The following is a 6962-nucleotide window of genomic DNA, read 5'->3' as shown; positions in this document are numbered from 1 at the left end:
CAATCGTGCCTTTAAGTGCAGAAATTGTTAAACTGGACAGTATAATTTTTTCCCCCTTTTCTTTTTCCTTTAAACATCCCTCGGTGATACGGTATTTTATGAAACAGCGATGCTCATGAGTCAACATAAGGAATATGGATCCATAGTTTAAGGGCTTTATTTCAACTGTTATGCATTTAAATCGTTCCATTAGAGTGGACACCCTCTCCCCTCTGCCAATAAAGATCAGTCTTAAGAGAGCAATGTAGACTCTTCAAGGAATTAATTCCGCTATTTCAAAGCTTAATCTGCTCTTCATTTTATGAAAACAATGATTTTTATACAAACAAAGCAGCCTTTGGTTTGACCTTTGTGGCCAAGTATTTATTTTCTACAATTGCCATGTGATGTTGTTATCTATTATTACAGATTTACTGTATAAATGAGTTAGCAGCAAGCCCTCAAGGCACTGTATGGACCCAGTCTTCTTCATTACCTGCCTTTCATTGCTCTCCACCAGCCAGCAACAGGCATGAGGACACAAGTAGCTGTTCTGAGCATTGAAAAATAGAGGTGGGGTATGCAATGTTTTCGATCATGTATGATAATAACAAGAGCTGAAATAGGAAAAGTGCCAGAGGGGCAGGATACCATCCAGAGGGACATGGACAGGCTGGAGAAGTGGGCCCAGGGGAACCTCATGAGGTTCAGCAAAGCCAAGCGCAGGGTTCTGCACCTGGGTTGGGACAATCACTGTTGTCCATACAGGTCAGGAGATGATGTGCTTGAAAGCAGCCCTGAGGAAAAGGACTTGGTGGATGAGAAGCTGGACATGAGCCACCAATGTGCATCTGCAGCCCAGAAGGCCAACCCCATCCTGGGCTGCATCCCAAGGAGTGTGGCAGCAGGTCAAGAGAGGGGATTCTGCCCCCCTGCTCTTCTCTGGGGAGACCTCACCTGTAGTGCTGTGTCCAGCTCTGGAGCCCTCAGCACAAGGAGGTCATGGACCTGTTGGAGCGTGTCCAAAGAAGGGCCACAAAAATGATCCAAGGGCTGGAGCACCTCTGCTATGAAGACAGGCTGGGAGAGTTGGGGTTATTCAGTTTGGAGAAGAGAAGACTCCGGGGGGACCTCATAGCTGCCTTCCAGTCCCTGCACAGGGCCTCTCAGAATGCTGGGGAAGAACTGTTCCTGAGGGCAGGGAGCAATAGAATGAGGGGTGATGGGTTTAAACTAGAAAAGGGGAGATTTAGGTTGGGTATTAGGAAGAGGTTCTTCAATATGAGGGTGGTGAGACCCTGGCACAGGGTGCCCAGAGAGGTGGTGGAGGCCCCATCCCTGAAGACATTCAAGGTCAGGCTTGATGGGGCTCTGAGCGACCTGATCTAGTGAAGATGTCCCTGCCCACTGCAGGAAGGTTGGACTAGACGGCCTCTAAAAGTTCCTCCCAGCCTTATGCATTCTATGATTCATAGAATCTACAGAATAATATTGTATGATATACTCTGTCCTGCTTCCATTTCTAAAGGATTTAAAGTAATTTAAGGGGAAAGTGAAATATTAAAAACCTCTTAGTAGAAGTTATATGATACTAAAACTATTAATAACTGAAAAATGTCTCTATGAAAGTCTAGAGCAAAATTCATTACAAGAGGTAATCCTGGTGGGATGCTAAAGCACAACCAGTGCCAGAGACTGACCGTGTTCTCCAGAGGGCCTAAAATCTTCCAGCTTTCTCATTAAATGTCAGCTGGGAAATAGCTGCTGAGCCTCTTTGAACCGATCATGGCAACAGTTATTTCTAGAGAAGAGGAGAGGAAAACAGTTGATATTTCCAATTACCACTTATTAAGGTATGAAAACAGATTAAAGCAGTTGTTGACAGATTCTGGTATTTAAAATAAAATAAAACCACACCTGCACAAATAGAATTTTCTGAATAATGGCAAGAGACTGACAGAGCTGTTCCAGTTGGTTGGATAAACCCCACACCACAGCCCAGAATCCAGGAACCCCTCTCAGGCTTTGATGATCCCCCTGCTTTCATAATGTAAAACTCAGTAGAAAAACTTCTAAATTAAAAATATTTAAGTAAGATCTAGTAAAATAAGGGCAAATACTTTTTTTTTTCCTTTTTATTGCAATTTAGCTCAGGTGATAACGGGTGGTTAGGACATCACTTGTCCAACCCAGCATCATACGTGACATGGTGCAGTTTCAGGACACACATACCTGCATGCAGAGGCATGCACATGCTCCCCCCTCAATCTCCCTAACAATGTATGTTATCCCTCAGTTTTCAGAGACACTTTAAAGTCATAAAGACTCCCCATGCACGTGAAGGACTTTGCTCTGCACCAGCCAACAAAGTGTTTTAAAGAAATAGATGTCTGAACACATCCTTGCCCTGGAGATGCCTATTCCTGCAGAGCCAAGGGAAATGGTACTGGGTTCATTAGACTCTGGGGCTCTAGCAATGCTAATTATTGTGCATCCAGAAAATGATCTCATTGTAACTCCCATTTCAAAGCTCATTTTCCATCCATACCTGGCAGCATTAGCTTTCAGATGAGTCTTTAGTCAAATCCACTGCACTTCGTGCTTGAGCCAGCTTGTCTCAGCCAGGAGAAGGTGAACCTGCCTGCTGCTGGTTTGTGGTGCTTCCCAGGAGCTTTGTTCCAGACTCATTATTTTCTCTGGGTTTTTTTTTAGGAGAGATGCTGTTTGCAAAAGTGGAAGCAGTGCAGCTTTTACTGGGGAAGGTAGAGGGCGTGGATGTGTGGGGGTCCTCTGACAGGGGCTGAAGGAGAAAGGCTGTTCCAACACGGGTCTCCTGCAGTCTTTGGTTTGCCTCCATCTGTACCGAATGCAGTGCTCATCTTTCCTGTACTCCTCCCTGCACACTAATAGCATTATTACTTTCTAAATTGCCTAAATTTTCCCTTTCTACCTAAGAAGCTATTTGGAAAATATATTTATTTTTAAGTACCTACATCTCTGGGCTTGTAGCTCTAATTATAAATAATGACTCCATGCAGCGAGTTGAAATGATCACCCTGGTGAGCAAATTGCAAAGTTCAAATGGCAAGAGCTCTATCTGGCCATCCCCAGCAATTTCAGATAAAGAAAGTGTAAAGCTGCACATTTCCATCACCCTGAGATGTGTGGTGGCCCCCTCTGCATTCTCCAGTGAGCATCTTCACAGCAAATAGGGATAATTTCACTGTGGGCACTTTCACTATGATTAACATTGTCCAACATCAGCCCAAAGTACTGAATTACAGAGTCACAGAGCTGTAGGGGTTGGAAGGGACCTCCAGAGCCCATGGGGTCCAACCCCCTGTCAAAGAAGGGTCCCTAGGACAGGTCACACAGGTCGGCGTCCAGACGGGGCTGGAATCTCTCCAGAGAAGGAGACTCCACACCCCCTGGGCAGCCTGTCCCAGGGCTCCCTCACCCTCACTGGGAAGAAGTTCTTCCCCAGATTGGTGTGAAACTCCCTGTGCTCCAACTTGAGGCCATCACCCCTTGTCCTGTCCCGACAGACCCTGAGAAGAGGCTGCCCATGTCCCCCTGTGTCCCACACTTGAGATATTTATAAACATTAATAAGAATTGGTGTTTGGGTTTTTTTTAATTATTTTATTTTATTTTATTTTTTATTTCATTTTATTTTTAGAAAGGAGTGCTCTTGAGATGTGGCACGAGGAGATGTACTCTCCTTTGAATAAGAAGAATTAAGGCAGGACTTCTTGTATTGGGGCCCCATCTCTGGACAGAGGAAAAGCAGCCGACTCCTGTTTCCATGAAAAGGGCTCTGAAGCACGTTCCCCAATGACAGAACCTCACAGCCAGGAAAAATGAGGGCAGGGAGTGTTGCACCCATTTAAAGACACCGGGTGGTATTTTTAGGGAGGTTAGCCAATATTAGCACTGCATCATGTGCTGACAGGGCTTAGGATGTGTCCCAGAAAAAACAGGAGATCTGGGTGTTTGCTATCTCCAGTCAGGCTTTGGGCTGATGAATGCTTGTGAGATTCAGCAAATAATTCTGGGCAAAGCTTCCATCAGTGCTGTTTATAGGTTGTTTTGCCAAGGATAGAGCAGAATTTGGTGCCATCTCTGCCAACCTAGGGAGCAACACAGAGCTGAAACCGGGCAAGATCTGCTGCTTCTCCTTGCAAACTGGTCAAGGGTGGAAAAGACATCCTCTGGGGAGCTAGAGGGACCACACAAACAGATGTGAAGCATGAGCAGTGTTTCTTTCCAAATTATAAAATATATAAAACCAAAACAAGAGGTTGAGAACAAGAAAAAGAGACAGGGGGTGAAAGAGAAAAGAGATGTAGAGAGTTATGACATTTCTGTTGCCACCTAGCTTTGGTTTTCAGCCAAACCTGTTTCCAAGGGTCCTGGGTTTTGCTTAGGTGGAGGGTTTGTATTAAATCAACCTGATGGTTTTTGCCAGGATCTTTATTTAAAATCTCATCCCTTAAATTATACAGCAGTTATCTGACAGAAAAGATGAGTGAGTTAATGAGGGATTATTACAATACTCTTGATTTGAAAAAATTAGAAAACACCACCTCCCCCTGCCCCCAGGAGATCTGGCTGTTTCATTAACAATTAATAGGAAACATTGACACCGTGGGAGCTGCAGATCACACTTGCTGTGAGTAATATCAAGAGTGTTGGACTCAAATATCTTTAAAAATATATTTAAAGAACCTGACAGGTCTCATTTGAAAAAGTTCAGTGTCCACCAGCTATTTTGCCTGACAGTACATGGAGAAATGGATCCTAGCAGAGGAAATTGTTCTTTTTTTTTTTTTTATAAAGAAGTCATTACCAGGAAGACCATTTATCTTTCCAAACAGATAGGGGATTGTTTGTTGAGTTTCTTTTCACATAGCTTTCCCAGGCAAGGCGGTGGCACTTGGGGATGCCCTGAGATACGCCGCTATCTGGTTTTATTTATCACTTCAATGATAACAAGCATTTTGCTGAAGCCATTCAGCACAGGCCTGAAACTGGTTCCCCTCTACTTTAAGCTCAAATAATAAGGTGACACCAAAGCATCATGCTCACTCACCTGACTTCTCTCCCTATTTTAAGCACGCTCTGGAAAGTTCTGCTGGAAAAGCCCCATTAAATTGCTGGTTTGTCTGCTGGTCCTGCATGCTGCAGGCAGCTGGGAGGATGCTGCCCATGGGAAGAAGGTGTGCTCAGACCTGACAGGAGAAAGAAGGAAATATTACGTGTTGCTTTGGTCAGATCCCATCATGTTTAGCATTTACACCAGAGAATTACATCACTCTGCCAGGGAAATCCGATGGAGCACTAGGAGTAAAGCTCCTGATGAGGTCGGTCACTGTTTTGGAGGTGGCACCTGATGTTTCTGGGACCCGTAATGGGATCTCATGATGCACAGATGGAAGAGAAGGGACTGAACTCTCATTTTCTCTCAGTTCCTGCAGAGGAACAGTGCTCAGAGGAGTTTCTGTAGAGAGAACATGGAGAGAACATTTGGCAATATTGCCAAACACCTCCAAAGCCCAAGTCATGCCCGTTGACTGTTGTGAAGTAGCCCAAACATCAGCGAATGAAGTGTTCCACCCTCTCAGCAATTAGTTATTTATTTTCAAGACTTGCACTGAAGAACTTAAGAAGGATTTAACAGCATTCTTCAGCCACAGCTTTTTTGTTGACCACACATCACTAAATGACCATGGCCCATGACAAGACTTTAAACAGTTGACCATAAAAATGGCAATCAAGACTTTTCTCCAGGGAATTCCTTCTGCATCCAGCTCTTGGCTCTATCAATACCTGGGCATGGGCCATCAGTGCCATTCACTTGAGTTGTGCTCCCCACCCCCCCCAACCTAAACAAGAGCTGGAGTCACTTTGAGTACAATATTAACTCTCCTGAAGGGACTAAGCTATAAATGAACACATTCTGCACATACACACAGCGTTAATGAGCCACGTACCGTGCCTGGAATCAAAAAGGCTCCTGATTAATATAAAGTATTTATTATATTGAGCTTCCAGACACCAGCAGGTGGGGAGGTAGCGAGGGGGGTACGTAGGACCTGCTTGCAAGCATCTCCCTGGCTGGGAGGAAGAGGGGGGAAGGAGGAGGTGGATGAAGGGTTGATGTGTTCACCCCACAGTGCTACTCCTTGCTGCTGCACCCACACCACTGCACATCTGTCTGTCGCTCTTTACTCAGCTATTTTATGTTCCACTGAGCCGGGGGGTCAATTAAAAAGTTATAGACTGCTGTAGTGTAATTTACATTAATTAAAACCTGACTGCTCCATTCCTGTGGTATTAATCATAAGGAAAAGTAAATCAATACAGTATTTTCACTTTGGCTGGTAGGTTTAACTTCTCCAAGGTTTCCTTTCCCATCAGAGTCCCTTGGAGACTAAAATCACCACCTTCTGTGAGGTTTTTTTTTAGAGCTGCTGCTTTCCTGTTGATGGTTTTAGCAGCCTCAGAGAGGCATCACGTGTGTCCCCACTGGCCTTCCCCAGGGAAGGACCGCACGTCAAAGCAGCACGCAGCCTCTTCCAAACCGCTCCTTCCTCTCCTCCTCAAAACTCTCCCATTTTAAACCCAGTGAAGCAGCTGCTGGCTTTCCAGGCTGCTGCATCACAGAGCTGGGAGATCCAGACAACCTGCCTGGGAGCTGACAGCCCGGTGCTGCCAGGATTCTGGCTGCAATGCCTTCAGAAAACTTTCCTTTGAGTATATGTTTAACAAGGTATTTCTTTCCTGGAAAACATTAACTCATTCAAGGTCAGCAGCAAATACTTCCAGCTGCTTGGCTGAAGTAATAAAGGGGAGGTGAAGGCGGTGGGTGGGATGCTGGAGGGGTTCTGGGGGTGCAGGAGCTGGGAGGGGAGAAGCTCTGTTACACAGCCAAAGGGCAAACATCAGATTTTTATGAAATGTCGAAGAAAGCCCATTGAGATC

The sequence above is a fragment of the Gallinula chloropus genome (genome assembly GCF_964237585.1).
Source record: "Gallinula chloropus genome assembly, chromosome: 8".
Classification (NCBI taxonomy): Eukaryota; Metazoa; Chordata; class Aves; order Gruiformes; family Rallidae; genus Gallinula; species Gallinula chloropus.
Note: the sequence above shows the minus strand (reverse complement) of the source record.